We start from the raw sequence: 18,596 nt of genomic DNA, 5'->3' as shown, positions 1-18,596 counted from the left end.
ACAGCTCTTATCGGGTGGCCCACATGCTAACCACTCCCTCACTAGTCCCCTGGCGGGCTGGAGGTAAAAGCTTCACCACCCCTGTGGGTTTCCCTCTACACTGCCCACAGCGTTGTAAATGGTCCTTCTCAAGCTCTCCTCAGATGGCCATGTTGAGAGGCCATTTGCTTCCTGTTGGGACCCTGACCACACAGACATCACTGCTGTTTCCGCTGGATACACATCCTCAGAACCACCCTCCTCCCCGGGACATCACCAATGATCCTACGGCATCCTATTAAAAAGCAGGGCTGCCCTCATGCCAACGGTGCGCAGCTGCCTCTGGCAGTGCGGGAGGGCCCACCTCTCCCTGTTCTGTGTCCCTCTGCAACAGGGCCTCAGAGAGCTACTACTCGTGGCCCCAGTGGTTTCTAGCATTTTGAGGGAAACAGCTCCTTCTGTTTGACATGCATGAGGCTGAGGGAGGAGTCCCAAGAGTGGGAGGTGCTGAGCTGGAAGGAGCTAGGGCACCATGCTCTCACAGCCAAGTGCTGCATTCGGGCTGGGGGCTGGAGCCGGGGGCTAGCCGAGCCACTAAATGGCTGTGTGACCTTGGACAAGTCACTCTCACTTTCAGGTAGGTTTCCTCTCCCATATCACAGGGGTTGGATTCGGTGATTCTCAAACTGCTCTGGGTCCCCAGCTTCCCTTTGGCCAGAATAGCTCTTGTTTGATCTATTTTTAGAATCTGGGCTTTTGTGAAGATTTCCTTTAAAGTATGATTCCATTGCTTTAAAACTGTTGGAAAACATCTGGACTAGAAGGTTCTAAGGTCCCTTCCAGTCTCAACATTTTTGAACATAAAATCACCCTTGTCTTCCTCAGCATTATGCCAGGGAGGGTCTGGTTCCAAGATTTAATGGGAAACTAATGATTAAAGGCCCATCTCCTGCCAGGCTCTCTGCCATGGCAAATCTACCATGACTGGGTAAATGGTTTCGCTCCCTCCCCATCCATCCTCAGCACCTTCTCACTTACTTCTCATTTACTTCTGCCACTATTCCCAGGTCAGGAAAAAGAAAGGGAAATTTTAAATCAGTTGCATAAAATGCAAACCAGCCCGGTGAACAAAAATGTGAAAAAAGATGGGAGCTTTAACAGGTTGACCTCGGGAGCCTTACAAAGCCTTGGTCCATGGCGATGGAAGCTGGCAGCCCCTCAGTAGTCTCTCCCAGACATTTGGTGCTAGAGAGGATTATAGAGCAGTGATTGATAGTTTGGGCTCTGGGGTCAAAAGGATATGGGTCAAATTCTGGTGCCACCATTAACTCATTGATTGATCTTGACCGAGTTACTTAACCATGCTGAACCTTTTCTCATAATCTGTAAAATCAGAGTAATAATAATAATATCTACCTTATAGAGTTGTCATGAAGATTAAGTGTGAGATAATACATGTGTGATGTTTAGCACAGTGCCTGGTACATAGAAAGTATCCAAGAAATCAGCTATTTATGGTTATTGTCATTACACTATTTCTCTTGGCTTCCAGGAAGCGCAGAGGTCAGATGTCAATCAAGTGTTTAGCTGAGAACCCTCCTAAGCATCATTCTCTCCCCCTCTGCTCCATGTCATAGCTTCTTTTTTTTTTTTTTTAAGATTTTATTTATTTATTTGAGAGAGAGAGAATGAGAGACAGAGAGCATGAGAGGGAGGAGGGTCAGAGGGAGAAGCAGACTCCCTGCCGAGCAGGGAGCCCGATGCGGGACTCAATCCCGGGACTCCAGGATCATGACCTGAGCTGAAGGCAGTCGCTTAACCAACTGAGCCACCCAGGCGCCCCCATGTCATAGCTTCTTAACGTGGTTATCACTTATCGAATTCTTAGTATATGGCAGAACTTAGAGACACTACCCAACACCTAGCACAGTGCTGGGAATACTATCGATAACTCGATATATGATGGTAGAATAATCGAATGATCTTATTCAATACTCCCAGCAACCCTGAGAAGTAGGTATCATTGTCTCAATTAGAGGAGACATGTTTTTGTCATAATTGTGCAGCATGTGCGGCTGCTTCCTGATTGTGGGGCATCTGCTCTTGCAAGAGGGTCCCCCTCTGGATGCTGGGACGGTGGAAAGCTCCCCTTGATCTCTGGCAGCAGAAGCATGGACATATGAACTAAAGACAGCCAATCAGATCCTCCCCTGAGACTTTTAAATCCAGACTGAATAATGTAATCAGAATCCCTTCTGGTGGGGCTGACCGCTAGGGTACCCAGTGGCCTGTGGCTTCGGTGGCCCCAGGGCCAGCAGTGACAATGGCGCCGGCAGAGGGCCCAGGGCCCAGCTACCTGCAATTCATTTTGAAAGGGGGGAGAAGTATTGTAAATGACATTATATGATGTTAGTTTCGCAAGAAAGTTTCTACATCTTGCCAGCCTTTCCAGTGTTCCCTTTCCTTCTGTGGATTGTGTTTCCTTATCATTCAATCCACTTCCCTCACTCCCAAGGGACTCCTCTCTCAGGACGCTTGCCCTCCATCTCTTCGGCAGGTCTCCAGCTTTTCTACTCCTCCCCCCCCACCCCATCCTCCTTCTGCCCACTTTATGCTCAAACTACGCCAACTCAGGGCAGTTGGTGCTCTTCTCCTTTAGCAGATGAAAACCCCAGGAGGAGTCTTTCTGTCACACACAGATGTGCTGGGGTTGAGAGCTGCCTCATACATTTTTCTTAAGGAAAAAAGGCCTTTGGGCAAACCGACATCGGTTGGCTTTTGTTGATTTCTTTTTCATTCCCTTCTTGAACTCCTCCTTTGCACCAGGCATGTGATAGACTCCATGGGGGATCCTGAGGAAAAAACACATGTACGTAAATAAGAAAAAGAATATTGGGCTTGGAATTAGGAGACCTGGGACGGAACCCTGGTGTGGTCGCTCACTATCTGCCAGAACTTGGATAGGTTCCCTTACCTCTCTGAGCTTCGGTCTCCTTCTCTATGAAATGTGCCCATCCACACACATATTCTATGGGTTGCTGGGAAGCTTAAAGAAGAGGGCATTTAAGCACTCATCAAAATCGCTGGTTCGTGGGAGACATCCCATAGAAATGTGTTTCTGTCCATTGAAAGCACCCCCCTGATGACAGAGCCCTAAAGGCAGATGCTCCATGTCTCCAATCAGCCTAAGTTGGGGGGAGGGGGCAGGAGCTTTTGGGAGTCAGGGCACCTGGCAACGTGAGAAAAACCACTTGCAATTGTGTTAAATGTTGGTTTGCATGAGCCAAATATCTTTTTATGTTCTTGGCAAGAAAGCTTATAAAACAGAGCAGGGAGGGACCCTGAACAGCCAGCCTCATCAGCAGATGAGGGAGGGTGAGTGGAGGGAGGAGGGCGCCAGGGGAGAAGGGGCTAGAAAGAAGAGCTGAAAACAGGCATGACCCATAACTGAAGGTTGTCTAAATAGTCCTCGAGTCCAGTTTCCCCGTGGCCTTAAGGTGTGTGTGTGGGGGTGCAAACACACTGGAAAGATGGTGTGGACCCCAGGGGTGCTGGTGTCAGGACCTAAGTCCCAGTCTTGTGTCGAACACTGATGAGGTGAATGAACTGGGAGGGCCACCTAAGCTCTCTGAGCCTTCGCTTCCTGTATGGTGATGAAGGGGACAGCACTAGTACTTGCCTCACTCTGGTAAAAACAGTTAACAGGCGGTTCCTTTTTTTTAATAGTTTATTGAGGTATAGTTCACATACTATAAAATTCACATCTACCTGGCTCCATATTTTCCTTGAACCAGCACTATGAGGGTGTGTTCTTTTCATGTCAAATAGCAGGAGCTGAGGAAGCTGAGCAGAGACACATGATGCCCCTTGGGGCCTCTTGGGTCATTCCTGCCCACACTCCACTGACCACAAAGCCAGTCACATGATTATGTTGACATCAGTGGCAAGAGATAGGATGCTCGTGCTAATGGGAAGGGCTGCAAAGTCACATGGCAAAGGGTGTGACTGTAAAATTCTACTGCCGGAAGGATCTGAAGCCTGGTGAACAATGGCACGTCCTATGACTGAGGACAAGAAATGCCTAGACATGCAGGATGGGTGGGTTTTGGTCCCCCAGGACTTCCCAGGAGCCCATGCTTTTCTTTCTTTCTTTCTTTCTTTCTTTTTCTTTTTTTTTAAAGATTTTATTTATTTGACAGAGAGAGACACAGCAAGAGAGGGAACACAAGCAGAGGGAGTGGGAGAGGGAGAAGCAGGCTTCCCGCTGAGCAGGGAGCCCGATGCGGGGCTTGATCCCAGGACCCTGGGATCACAACCTGAGCCGAAGGCAGACGCTTAATGACTGAGCCACCCAGGCGCCCTGATGCTGCTTTTCTTACGACGACCAATTTCTGCTCTAGCTTCCTGCTCCTGAGGGCCCCACTTTCAGGTGGGGGACTGTGCTAGCCCAGCCTCTCACATAAGCTTTCTAGACCACAGTGCCTAGTTCCTGGCTCACCAGCTACGCTGTAGCCACTTCCTCTGAGCTTCTGCCGAGAGAAGCAGGCCTTCCAAGAGGCTCAGGTCTCCTTCATGTGCAACAGGCTGCGGTCAGACCCCTTTGCTGCCGTTCCCAGGGATCCAGCTGACTTCAGACCCCTTTCTCCTGTTCAGTCTCCCAAAGACAACTTTCTCATGCTGTTTTCCTGCACAATAGGGCCTGATGATACATCTGGCAGAGAGCAAAGACCCATATAGCCAGGCCCTCAATTCACAGAAAAGTCTGTTTATCTTTCCTGGGGTAAGACAGAGGCTCCAACAGTGAAAATTCAGAACTCAGATTAGCTTTTCAAAGGGTGATCTTTCCATAGTTGACATTCTCAATAAATGTCCCTGCAAAATTGCAATTGATTGAGCTTAAAGCAAAATCCTGAAAGGTTTGGTCAACATTTTGGTGTAAAGAACCTTCTGGGCACTCCAATATTGCCAGTCTGCTTAGTCTGCTTCCATTAGTAATGTGAATAAGCATTTTCTTGGGTACAGCCCAGAGTTAGCACCAATTATGAAAACTATGCAGAAGCTGGTTGAATGAGGAGCTGGTTAAAACGGCTTTCTTCACTAAGAGCTGTTGTCTCTCTGTCACCACCTTTTCTCCCCATGGAGATTGTTTCATTGTAGTCTTTGCAGGCTGATTTCTAAACATCCCTCCTTTCAAGAAGGTGACAGAAAACAAGCCACAAGTGCCTTATGAAGTTAAACATTCACTTATCTTATAACCCAGGAATTCTACTCCTGGGCATTCTTACTCCAGCAAATGAAACTTCTACCCACCCCCCACAAAGATTTGTACATCAGTGTTCATAGCAGCTTTATTCTTTAAAAACAAACAAAGATTTATTTATTTATTTATTTATTTATTTGAGGTGGGGAGGGGCAGAGCGAGTGGGAGAGAGAATCTCAAGCAGACTGCCCGACGCCAGGCTCAATCCCATGACCCTGAGATCATGACCTGAGCTGAAACCAAGTGTCGGAGGCTTAATCGACTGAGCCTCCCAGGCGCGCCAGCAGCTTTATTCTTAATAGACAAAAACTGGGAGAGCCCAAATGTCTATCAACAGCTGAGTGGATAAACAGACTGTGGAATATACATACAATGGAAAACTCTTCTGCAATAAAAAGGAAGGATAGCCAAAATATGTGACAAAACAGATGAATCTCACAGATATTATGCCGTGTGAAGGAAACCAGACACGGAAGACTATCTACTGCGTAATTCCAGTATTATAATACTGTTTTAGTCAGTCCGGGCTGCTCTAGCAGAATACTACAGACTGGGTGACTTACAACAACAGAAATTTATTTCTCACAGTACTGGAGGCTGGGAAGCCCAAGATCTAAGGCGCCAGCAGATTCCATGCCTGGTGAGAGCCTGTATCCTGATTCAGAGACGGCCATCTTCTTGCACCTTCATAGCCCAGGCCCTCGGAAAGGCACATACACACAGGACACAGGGGTGTGCATCTCTCTGGGATTCATTTTATAAGAGCACTAATCCCACTCATGAGGGCTTCACTTCCTGAAGTCCCCACCTCCTAATACTCTGACATCAGGGGTTAAAGTTTTAACATATGAATTTTGAAGGACACAAACATTGAGTCCTCCCAGACACTCTGGAAAAGAGAAAACCAACCAATGATGATAGAAGTCAGAACAGGTGGAATGGATTGGAACAGGGCAATAAGGAACTTTCTAGGTGATAGAAATGTTTTATATCTTCATTGATGTGGTAGTTCTATTGTGTATATATCTAGTTGTTAAAACTCATCAAACTCCATTGTTAGATTTAAGCATTTCATTGTACATAAATTATACCTCAATAAAAAATACTTTTTAAAAAACCAGGCTATTTCCTCAAGTCTTCTAAGAGAAAACTTAGGAGATCCATGTTCTAGACATTAATGGGGACATTGGTGACCTTAGAGCTGAAAAGGTGGTTGGCAACATGGGGTCAACAGCCAACTGGCCACATTTTCACTTTGTATCATCACTTAATCATTTATGAAAAACAATTTCTGAAAATGGAGTATGAGGCCCGTCCAATCAGGTTCTTAAAATAATTTTGCAAGTGGATCTCAGGTTCTGCTCAGTAAACTCCAAACATCATGAGGGGTGGCTTTTATGTCAAGGTCCCATGATGCTCCCTTGCTGAGGAGCAGGGCTTGTCCAAGCCCTCCGACCTCGGGTCTGAAGAGCCTGTGACGTATGGGTCAGATAGAGCACCTCTCCAGCCCAAGGGGAAACATGATTTTCTGAAGATACCTCAGAGTTGGAGAATTCTGGTCGCAGGGGTGGTAGGAGCTCTGGGCTAGGGGTCAGCATGCCTGCAGTGAGACTTTGCCCTTCCAATAACCTGTCCTGGCCAGTAAGTACATCCACGTAGGAACCTGCTGACATTCAACCAGAGACAACAGTGCTGTGACCTTGGACAAGGCTTTTGTAGCTTCTCCTCTAATCTCTCCAGGGCCTCGGGACTCCTAGAACAGGATGTTCGTTAGGACTCTGCCTTGACCAAAATCCTTTCTAATCCCCACGCTACTGTCCCTGCCAGGAAAGGCAAACATCTCCCTTGTGCTGAAGGTCTGGCTTTGTTTGATGTGGCCTGGGACTGAACCAGGCCATGCCTTTCCCCCACTTTTTCAACTAGACAGAGCTATACTGGAAAACACACACATACAATGCAAGGGAAGCTGAGAGCCCCTTCTCCCTCTTTCTCAAATTGTCTTTGGAATGCGCTTCCCTTCCCACTCTTCAGAGGCAGGGAGCCCTCTCCAGCGGGGGGCATCACTGGGTGCTGTCAGTTGCCGGGTGGTCCCAGCCGGTCTCTTGTTCACTCAGCCCCCTGGGATGGTCACGTACAATGCACTGCAAGGGATTGGCTGAAGGAGGGTCGCCTTCATTCTTTTCTCCTGGCCACTGTCTTCTGAGTCTCGTGCAGAATGCTGGGCGCAGCCCTTTTCTACCGCAGGCACTCAGAAAGGCACATCCACACACCCACGTGGTACTGAGCAGCTGTTCATAAATTCGTTCTCCACCAAGGATGTACGGAGGCCCTATGTGCCAGATGTTGTGCTGACCCTCAGGATAGGGCAGTGAGCAAGATTACCACCTAGAACACAGAGCTCCCTGCTAACACAGTGCTCACGGGCAGACAGAGAAGTCAGAAGGCAATTCCGATAGAGTGGCCCATCTCACCACAGAGGAAGTGTGGCAAGAGTGTAGAGTGGGGACATTGATTCAGATTCAGAGGATTCAGGAAGTACTTGCCCAAGGGGCCTGTGTTCTAAGCTGAGACTCTAACAATAAGATGTTCAAGTAAAGAAGGATGGGAAAGAAGTTATCTTAGAAAAAGGAACAGCGTGTGCCAAGACCCAGAGGCAAGGGAGAAACTGGTTCATTCAGAGTGAAAAGGAATGTCTCCTATTGGATACTTAGAGCAGGAGGGAGAAGGGGAGGGAAGCCCCTCAGCTGACAGGTTTCCAAAGGCAGCAGAGTGAGTAAGGTAAGAGCACGGGCTCTGGGGTAAGGCTGCCTGGAATGAATCTTGGCTCTACCACTCCTAGTTGTGTGACCTTGGAAAAGTCATATGGCCTTCTCTACCGCAGTAGAATCATTGTAGCACTTACCTCTGAAGGAGGAGGGAGACAGATATTGCAGGTAGCCGAGAACTACTTGCCGTGTGATGTGTTCATTCACATCAACCCTGATTGAGCTCCTAAATCCCTCTAGCAAGTCAGGAGCGGTTCCAGAATAGGCAGCAGGCTATAATTACAGTGGGTCAACCAGCTGTTACCCTTAAAAGAAAGGCTCAATATCAAATAAAAATGAAATCTGGCATCTTAATCACCAGGATAACCACAGTTCTCTCTCAAATAGCATTTTAAAAATTGCAATGTAGGGGGCGCCTGGCTGGCTGTGTCGGTGAAGCGTGCGACCCGTGAACTCGGGATTGTAAGTTCAAGCCCCATGTTGGATGTAGGGCTTACTTAAAAAAATAAAAATAAATCTTTAAAAACTGAAAAATAAATGAAAATTGCAATGTCATGTCCACACATTTGCTTTGTTGAAGTCTTAAAACTTACCCGGTGTATGGGGCAGAATGTCCTCCTTTTTACAGAAAATGAAACCGAGGCTTCTCGCCTGGAAAGTCTGGGGCCTGGAAGAGACCAGCTCTTCTGACTCCTCCATCCTACATGGCCTGGTAAGCCTGACTCCATCCCCCTGCAGCCATACCCCTGTGCCAAGCCCAATAGGACAGCAGTCCCTGCTTCCCGGACACGCACTCACCACCATGCACACACACGCACACTGGCCCTCAGGGCTCATCAGCCACCCGGGAGGTTGCCAAGTTGCCAAGACATGGCTGTGTGGGGCTGGATGTGGGACAACTACAACCAACGTCTTCTCTTTAAGGGTGTCCCGGACACAGCAGCTTTCCAGCACTCCCCCCACCTATGTCTGGGACATGTCACTCTCTGATCTCAGCAGTCTTCTCAAAGAACAATAGTGTTGGCACAGTTCCTACCCTGCTGGACTGATACATGGGTGTGGGATTCTTTCCTATGTTAGTTTTATCTCCCGCCTTAAGCCCCTTGGGGTGGTGAATTCTGTCTTCTGTTTTTCTGGTACATACAAGGCTCCCCGCCTAGTGCCAGGCTCGTAGTTGTTACTCAATAACTACTTGCTAATCACACATTAGTAATAGGTAAATACACACTTATGGGTATGTGTCCCTATATTGTGGTGTCAAGGGAATGTGGTTAGTCATCAGAAGGTTGCTTGGGAACAGTGAAAAATAGGCAAAAAGAGTTGGCCTTGAGCCATTATTTCATAGTCTTGGTCAAGGATGGGTTAGTAAAAGGAGAATTTATCTAAGGATATAAGGCAACCTCTGGGAACACAGCTGTGAAAGCCAGGGCTCCTGGGACCTGATGGAGGAAGGCAGGGCTTCCTCCACTCCCTTCTTCCAATTCTTCCCTCCTATCTTTCTTCATCTTTGTTTCTCTTAGCTTTTCCTGCTGGCTTTTGATATCTCCTGCTTTGAAATAACCCATTGCTTCGGGTTACCATGTTACCAAAACCAGCTTCAGCTCTCCAGGGTCTTACAAGTCCAGTGGCCCACAAAACTGCAGTGGTTTCTGTGTCTCTTACTGTAAATGCCTGAGAGAGTCGAATTGGCTCAGCTTGGACCTGTTCTTCCCTCTGCTCCAATCAGTTGTGTCACAAGGGGTGGGTTCCCCCCAGAAACATGGCCCCTCTGGCTGCCCCTTCTTCTGGAGGGGTGCTGAGCACTTCCCAAGTGAAGGGTCTCAGCTGGTACATTCCAAAGCTGCTGAACACACTCCATTCCCAACTACACGGGCTCTTTTCTTTCATGCAGATGTTGACCAAGGGCCATTTATTTCAACATGCATTTTTTTGGCTATCCTGTACCTTTTCAGACTACGTGAGGCCCTGGAAAGGGAAAGGAAATTTTGAAATATACAGATTCTGACCTCCATGATCTGTTTCTAGTGGTAGGGGCTTCCCCATTGGGCCCAAGGTCTAGGTAGAAGTTAGAATATGGAGTAGGTACAATAATTTTAGGGGCAGAAATGTAGGAACACAAGCTTGAAAGATGGGCCAACAAGAGAGGATCAAAATCAGCCACTATCTTCAATGATTAGATTGACAAATGTTAAAAAGAATGACAACACCCAATGTTGGGGCAGGAGATGAAGAATCAGGCACCATCATCTACCGCTGATGGTAGCAAAGAAATAGACCAATACTGCTGTAGGGTTTCTGGCAATCTCTGCCACAATAGTAAATGTGTATCTCTTATAACCACCAATTCTAGGTTCAGGAATTTATCTTATGTAAATAATTAAGAAAGAGTTCAAGACTGTTTGCATGTGAATGTGGTGTTGTTCACAAGAGAAAAGGGAGGGAGAAAACCAAGCTTAAATGGTACACAAGCTTGCTTACGTAAATTATAACATAATAGAATATCATAAAACAATTCAGAGAATGATATAGCTGTGTTTTGGCATGGAAAGGCGGGGGGGGGAACACATGGTAAAAATAGCCATTCACATAGGAACTGATTATATAAAATTGTTCACATTCATATCTGTGGACACGAGGCACAGTCTGGAAGGAATTACTAATATGCTAAGGGAAAGCGGAGAGTTCAAGTGATTGCTACTTTTGTCTATATTTTCTGCATTGCTTGAATCTACATTATTATCTGTTTTCATAATCAGAAGTTTGATAAAGCTAGGTCTTTTGTCTTTTTTTAAAATAAACTTAATTTTAGAATAGTTTTACAGAAACTTGAAAAGGTAGTACAGTGTTCCCGTACATCCCACCCCCAGTTTCCCCCTAGTATTAACATTTGACATTAGCACGGTACACTTGTCACGATTCATGAACCCATACTGATGCATTATATTAACCCAAATCCATGCTTTATTCAGATTCCTTCAGTTTTTACTGAATGCTCCACCTCCTTGAGGATGAACTGTCTACATTAACTGTAGGGCTCTTCTGCATGGGGGATTTGTCTCTTGTCCTCCATTTATTTATTTATTTATTTATTCAATTGTTTAGTTTTATCATTGATAGTCATTGATAGTCATTGCCTCCTTTGAGTTATAATCCCATGTTACTTTAATTCTTCTGTTGCTCAAAATAATTTGTTCTGCTTTGGGCCATTGGGAACTCTTTGAGTTGGCTCCAGAGCCTCTGAGACATAGTCCCATCAAGGGGGGTCTGTATTATGCATGTGTGGCTTTCTTTTTAAAGCATTTCTTTACTTTCTGGCACACTCTGGGTACTCCAGCTTCATCTTGCGTCTTCCCCGCTCCAATCCTAGAATCAATCTCTCCTCCCAGGAGCCCTGCTTCCTTTCATTGGAAGATGGTATTAGAAGCCAAGATCTATGCACTAGGTGCATAGGTAAAGGGTGCACATAGTAAAGTGAAGTCGAGTCAGCAGCCATGGTGGCAGACAAGGAAGCCCTGTGGCAGAAGGAGGGTCCCCATGAGAAGGGTGGGCAGGGTTAGGGACTGTCCCTGGGAGAAGGGCCCACTGGGGCTCAGTCAACACAGGAGACTTGCAGAGTAAGAACAGTCAGCCTGGCCCTGCCCTGACCCCATCTCAGGGTTCCTTCTGAGTGGTCAGTGGGTTAGGGGAGGAGGGAGGATCCCTCTCCTTCCCTCTAGACTCCAGGGCCACTGTGGGTGATCCTGTTCAGGGCCCGACGGCCCCCAGGTCCTGCCCATTCTGATGTCCTAGGTCAGATCTTGTTTGGCAACACCTTTGGGGTAATGTCCAGGCCCGTGTAGGTGGTGGCTACTGGGCACTCTCTGGCTGCCAGGCAGCACTTTCAGACCGGTCCAGACTTGAGGACATTCTGGCCCAGGAACCTTGAAGAGGCTTCCAGCACAAAGCCTGGGAGGCAGCGCTCCTTCTCGCAGCATCCCCTGCAGTGGGGCGGGGGCACAGGACCAGCTGGCTCGCTGACACACCCATCCCGGCCAGGTGGGGAGCTGGTCTGGGGGGGCGGTGCAAAGGAGAGGTGCAAGCTGACCCCTGCTGAGCCCTGCCTGCCTGCGGGTTGCTCACAGAGCTGGCTTGGGGACCCAGTGTTGGCTGCACTCAGAAATAGGATTTACTTGTATGGGCCATGATTGTACTTTTAAAAAATTATTCTTAGTTTATCTGAAATTAAACCTCTACTAGGCGTACTGTATTTTATCTGACAGCCTGAAGGAGGAACCTGGCCTAAGGACTGTCTCAAGCCACAGCAAGGTCAGGGGAGACTGTGCCCCCCAGAGTATCCTTTCCTAAATCACCTATCATGTCATCTCTTATCTAGATTTTTTTTTTGCCTGAAATCTTGAAAATATACAACATAAGCTTCTCCAGCTGATAAAAGACAATCGGAAGTACCAGCATTTGATTTGTCCCAAGGTAGGATTAGGGACACTAACTGTGTCATGTACTCTCGGTCCCAAGCACAGGACTGGGAGCTCACTGCCAGAGTGACTTCCAAAGGGCAACATCCAAGGCGCTGAGGCATGCACATCAAAGAGTTTGGAAAAGCCAAAGAGGGCTCTTGAAGAGAGAATCAGGAGCTGGTCTACTACGCTGACCAGATGAAGAACAGGAAAGTTGAGAAAGTAGCAAACGGTCTGGGACAACGGGAAATATGGACAACACGGGCCAATACTCAGCTAGATTTGTACCCTTCCTACAGTATGTGCTGCTCAGTGGTAGGATGACCCCTCTCCTAGCCCCATCTAAATGACATTATTGAGACAGCTGATAACTTTTCCTGATTAATCATGCCTTTCTCAAATGAAGCAAGACATGAGAGCAGACATAGCAAACATGGCATGGAGCAATTATCACTGGTTGATAACTGTACTCTTTCCCATTGGCTTAAGACACTGTGTCAGAATCATTGTCGGCATTCCACTCTGTACTTACTGATCCAGATAAAACCCCTATTCCATTCCTGCTTTACAGCTGCTTGTCCCATTCCTATCTACTGTCCCGATCCCCAAGCAGTACTGGGCGACTCCTCAAGTCAAATGGCCCTGTATTTGTGAGGATTTTTTTTTTTTTTTTAAAGATTTTATTTATTTATTTGACAGAGAGAGACACAGCGAGAGAGGGAATACAAGCAGGGGGAGTGGGAGAGGGAGAAGCAGGCTTCCCGCGGAGCAGGGAGCCCGATGCGGGGCTCGATCCCAGGACCCTGGGATCATGACCTGAGCCGAAGGCAGACGCTTAACGACTGAGCCACCCAGGCGCCCCTGTGAGGATTTTTATTATCTTTTTTTTTTCTCTCGAACTAGTCAAGTGGGCTTGATGCTGCTGAGGAAGTTTGCAAATTGTTTTATTCTATTGCCTCTTCCCTGAAAGTGGAGCCCTGCAGGGAAGGCATCATAGGGCTGAGACAGGTAACGGAGGCCCGGGAGTGATCCTAGGAATGCTTCTTATCTGCAGCCTGAATCACAATGCTGGAAGGTGAACAACAGGCTTGTGTTTGCACGTCCAGCTTTTCTGAAAGTCAGAGGAAATGTTATTGTGGCCATTATCAATCACACTAGGGTATGCTGAGCTGACTAAAATCCAACTTTGAAATGTTCTGTATTGTCATGCCTAGACTCTCTATCTAAATTGTTTCTGTTTTGTATTGCATACTTTATTTGCAGCATACCTATCACTTGCTCTGAAAACTCCACGTCCACCTTTGATCTGAAGCGCTAGAGTTCTGGAGAAAATGAGGAAAGGAATGTTAACCTGTTTAGCACTGGGCCTGACGTGGAAAAGGTGTTCAGTAAATGGTAGCAATGTTCATTCTCTTACGTTAATTTTTGACAAGTAAACATTTTCAAATATTGTACCTAAACCAAAAGCGTTAGAAGAAACAAGTAGCAGTCACACTCGAGACTCCTGTAGAAAGATTTTTAAAAGAAATAATAATTATGAGGTGCCTGGGTGGCTCAGTCAGTTAAGTGGTCAACTCTTGGTTTTGGCTCAGGTCATGATCCCAAGGTTGTGAGATGCAGCCCCCCGGTGGGCTCCACGCTCAGTGGGGAGTCTGCTTGAGATTCTCTCCTTCTCCCTCTGCCCCTCCCCCCACTCTCTCTCTCTCTCTAATAAATAAATAAATCTTTTTTTTTCAAAAAAAAAAAAGAAATAGTAATTATTGTCCAGAGTTTCCACCTTAGCCCTTTTGACATTTTGGGCTGGATAATTCTTTGTTGTGGGGGGTTGTCCTTTGCATTGTAGGACATTTAGCAGCATCCCTGGCCTCCACCCACCACATGCAGTTTGCACCCCCTTCTCAATTATGACAACTAAAAATGTCTTCAGATATTGCCAGATGTCCCCTGGGGGGCAGGAAGGTGCAAAATCACCTATAGTTGAGAGCAACTGATCACTATCAAATCCTCTGTATGAATTGTAACAGAGGGGAACAAATTTTATGGTCAACCACAACTATCTTATAAAGGAAGAAATCTGTTATGAAATAGGCCTGTTTGTTCAGCTCTGGTCACCTGATAGGTTTGGATATTTCAGGTCAGCTTGGAGCTGAATTCGTCAGCAGGCAGCCCTCCAGAAGTGATTATTCCCAGCAGAGATGCCAGAGAAGCCCTGCCAATGCAGAATACTCAGAAATGCTAGATATAATATTTCTTAAAACATCTTTTTAAATGTAGGGTTAAAGTAGTGGAAAGTAAGAGAAATCTTCAGAGGCCCAAGATGAGAAAACCCGAATACAGAGAAGCAAATGCTGAAGTCAGGATTTACCCTGAAGATATCTGCCAATCCTTGGGGGCCTAGAGCTGGGTTTTGATAGGTCTTGTGTACTGGGAACATGAGCCAAACTCCGGGTCTTCTGTGGGATAGGAGGTAAGGTTAGCGACACTTTCCTCAAGCTCTGAAAAGTAACTCTCTCTTTTACTCTGAAAAGTAACACTCTCAATAGGTGAACTAGAAAAAAAGCTCCAACCCTCAAAGTTCTAAGACTTGGCTCTAAATGAAATAGAAAAAAAGATCTCCTTTGCTAATTCTTTTTAAAAATATTTATTTATTTATTTATTTATTTATTTATTTATTTATGAGAGAGAGAGAGCATGAGCGGGAGGGACAGAGGGAGAGAGAATCTCAAGCAGAGTCTGCGCTGAGTGGGGAGCCTGACGCAGGGTTCGATCTCACAACCTTGAGATCATGACCTGAGCCAAAACCAGGAGTTGGACACTTAAACAACTGCACCACCCAGGCGCCCCTCCTTTGCTAATTCTTAATCATAAGCCTGCTTACACATATTTTAGGGGCTGAAATTTATATTTTTTATGTAACTCCAAACTCAAAGCTAAAAATTCAATGTAAATTTTGTACCAGTTTGGTAGTATCCTGTAGGCAACTGACAGAAGAAATACAAATCCTCCTGAGAGGAACAAAAGCTAACCCCACATGTCAAAACATCCTCAAAGATAAAGCTTCAAGAAATATGAGACAAAATAAACAAATCAGAGCATATTTTAGAGATAAAGTCACCATCAATTAGAGTCAGAAGAAACAACAAACTGCAGAATTAGACCCCCCAACAAACAGATACAGAATGATTAGCTGCGTAATATAAAACCAATATGTTTACTATGTTTAAAGAAGTAAAAAGAAAAACTAGGCAGTGTTACAGAGAAGTTAGAATCTATCAAAACTGACCAAGCAGAAAGGAAACAATGAAAGTGCTATTATTTGTAGGTAACATATTTATGTATGTAGAAAATCCAAGGGAATCTTTGAACAAACCATCAGAATTAAATGAATTTATCAAGGATGAGGGATGCAAAGGTAATATACCAAAATCAACTGTACCCAGAATAGCCAAAATAATCTTGAAAAAGAACAATGTTGAAGGTCTCACACTTTTCAATTTTAAAACTTACTACAAAGATACAGTAGTCAAGACAGTGTGGTATTGGCACAAGGACAGACATATAGATCAATGGAATAGAATTAAGAGACCAGAAATAAATTCTCACGTTTAATGTCAATTGATTTTCAACAAGGGTTCCAAAGCAACTCAATGGGGAAACAATAATCTTTTCAGATAACTGCGTTGGGACAACTGGATATCCGCCTGGAAAAGAATCAAGTTGGACCATATATACCATATACAAAGTAACTCAAAATGGATCAAAGACCTACATATCAGAGCTAAAACTATAAGGCTCTGAGAAAAAAACACAGGTGTAAATTTTTTTGACCTTGAATTAGATATGACATTAAAAACACAAGCAACAAGAGAAAAAAATATGGGGTGCCTGGGTGGCTCAGTCATTAAGCATCTGCCTTTGGCTCAGGTCATGATCCCAGGGTCCTGGGATTGAGCCCTGCATTGGGCTCCCTGCTTGGCAGGAAGCCTGCTCCTCCCTCTCCCACTCCCCTTGCTTGTGTTCCCTCTCTCACTGTCTCTCTCTTTCTGTCAAAAAATAAATAAAATCTTTTAAAAAAAGAGAGAAAAAAATATAAAAATTATACTTCTTCAAAATTTCAAATTTATGTGCCTCAAAGAACATAATCAAGAAAGTAAAAAGACAATGATATAATTAGAGAAAATTTTTGCAACTAATATATTTGATAAAGGGTTCTATCTAGGATATATAAAGAGCTCCTACAATTCAATAATAATATGACAAGTAACCCAAAATTCTTAAATGAGCAAATAAATCTGAATATACATTTCTCCAACGAAGATATACAATGGCCAATAAGCACATGAAAAGATACTCAACATCATTAGCCATCAAGGAAATGTAAATCAATGCATGTATGTTCACCTAATTGATGACAAAGGTGAGACCTGCAAACAGTGGGGAAAGGAAATGACATTCTTTTCTAGGGCAATTGAATAGCCAAAGGGACAAAATAAATCTTGACCCCTACCTCACATCATTCACAAATTAATTCTAGGTGGACTGTAGGTCTAAATGGAAATAATTTTTAAAAATCATTTATTTGTTATTTTGGGGGTGCAGGGGCAAAGGGAGAGGAAGAGAGAGAATCTTAAGCAGGTTCCACACCCAGTACAGAGCTCAATGTGGGGCTCGATCTCACAACCCTGAGATCATGACCTGAGCTGAATTTAAGAGTCAGACTTTTAACCAACTGAGCAAACCAGGCGCCATAAAAATCTTTTAGAATAGAACGTGGGGTAGGCAAATATTTCTTACCATGACACAAAAATAACTAATCATAAAGGGGAAAATGATAAGCTGGACTACAGTAAGATCAAAACCTTCTGTTCATAAAAAGGCACCATTAAAATGGTGAAAGGCAAGCACGAATTGGAAGAAGATTTTACAATATAGGACTCACATAGTAGATACAACATTCAGAGCCTCCTTAAAGAAAGTACCCACTGCTGAGCTGTGAAGAATGTGGTTAACTCACAACCTCCTACTGTTAGCTCCTTTAGGTCCACCCCAACTTTCAAGCCATGGACCATGCCAGTGGTCCTTGACCAATGATTAAGAAAGGCAATAATGACCAAGCATGTTTCCTGCAGAGTGTTCCCCAGCCAATGATAAACAAGGTTGTGGTACAGGAGCCTAGATATTTCCACCCCCACTCCTGGTGAGACTCCTCTAATGGGTAGCCTTTGCTCCAGACCTCCCTGTTGGGCTGTCAGATACCTTCAGGTCTACACTGTAGTCTAATGGCTTCCCTACCCAATCCTGCTTCCTTTCCTTTTCTTTCTTTTTCCTTTTCTTTCATAGGTGTTACTCCACATTAAGCCTTTCACACCTCTAACTCTACCTCAGTCTCCATTTCCCAGAGAACTCAAATCAGTTCAACTTGTATCTGGAATATATAAAAAGAACCACTACAAATTAATAAACAAAATTGCAGACAACACAATAGAAAAACAGGCAATATACTTGAATAGGCATTTCATAAAAGAGAATATCCAAATGGCCAATAAATGAAAATGTTCTTATATTAGTTCCCTGGGACTGCTACAACAAATTCCCACAACTTCCATGACTTAAAACAACAAAATTTATTTTCTTAGGTTCTGGAGGCTAGAAGTCTGAAATTAAGGTACTGGTGAATCACCCTCCTTCTTGAGGATCTGGGAAAGGGGAGAATCCATTCCTTGCCTTTTCTGGTTCAAGCCCTTGTTGTTCAAGAGTCAACGATATTTAAAGTGTTGAGAGACAAGAAAACCACCAACCTAGAATTCTGTACCCTGCAAAATTATCCTTCAAAAATGAAGGAAAAATAGACTTTCTCAGGCAAACAAAATTGAGGGGTTTTTTTGCCAATAGATTTATCTTGCAAGAAATGTTAAAAGAATTTCTTTAGAGAAAAGAAAAATAATATAAGTCAGAAACTTGGATCTACAAAAAGAATATTGAAAAAGGAATAAGTGAAGGTAAAATAAAAACTTTCATTTTTTTATTCTTAACTGATCTAACAGATAATGGTTCAAAATAATAATAGCAACCATACATTTAATTATGTATGTATATATATGAAATGAATGACAGCAAAGATATAAGGGATGGGAAGGA

The 18,596-nt window shown here is 44.7% G+C and overlaps 1 long non-coding RNA gene across 1 annotated transcript in view; it reads left to right on the top strand.

Annotated features, from left to right (window-relative positions):
• The first annotated feature begins 8,676 nt into the window (after positions 1-8,676).
• The window catches only part of LOC144379347 (uncharacterized), a 28,255-nt gene continuing 18,335 nt past the window's right edge, over positions 8,677-18,596 (top strand). Inside the window, exon 1 of the long non-coding RNA XR_013442173.1 lies at positions 8,677-8,716. This is a non-coding gene — a long non-coding RNA (uncharacterized LOC144379347). The remainder of the gene's footprint in view (positions 8,717-18,596) is intronic.

This window comes from Halichoerus grypus, chromosome 10 (assembly GCF_964656455.1).
Source record: "Halichoerus grypus chromosome 10, mHalGry1.hap1.1, whole genome shotgun sequence".
NCBI classification, from domain to species: Eukaryota; Metazoa; Chordata; class Mammalia; order Carnivora; family Phocidae; genus Halichoerus; species Halichoerus grypus.
This window is presented reverse-complemented; position numbering and strand designations above follow the sequence as displayed.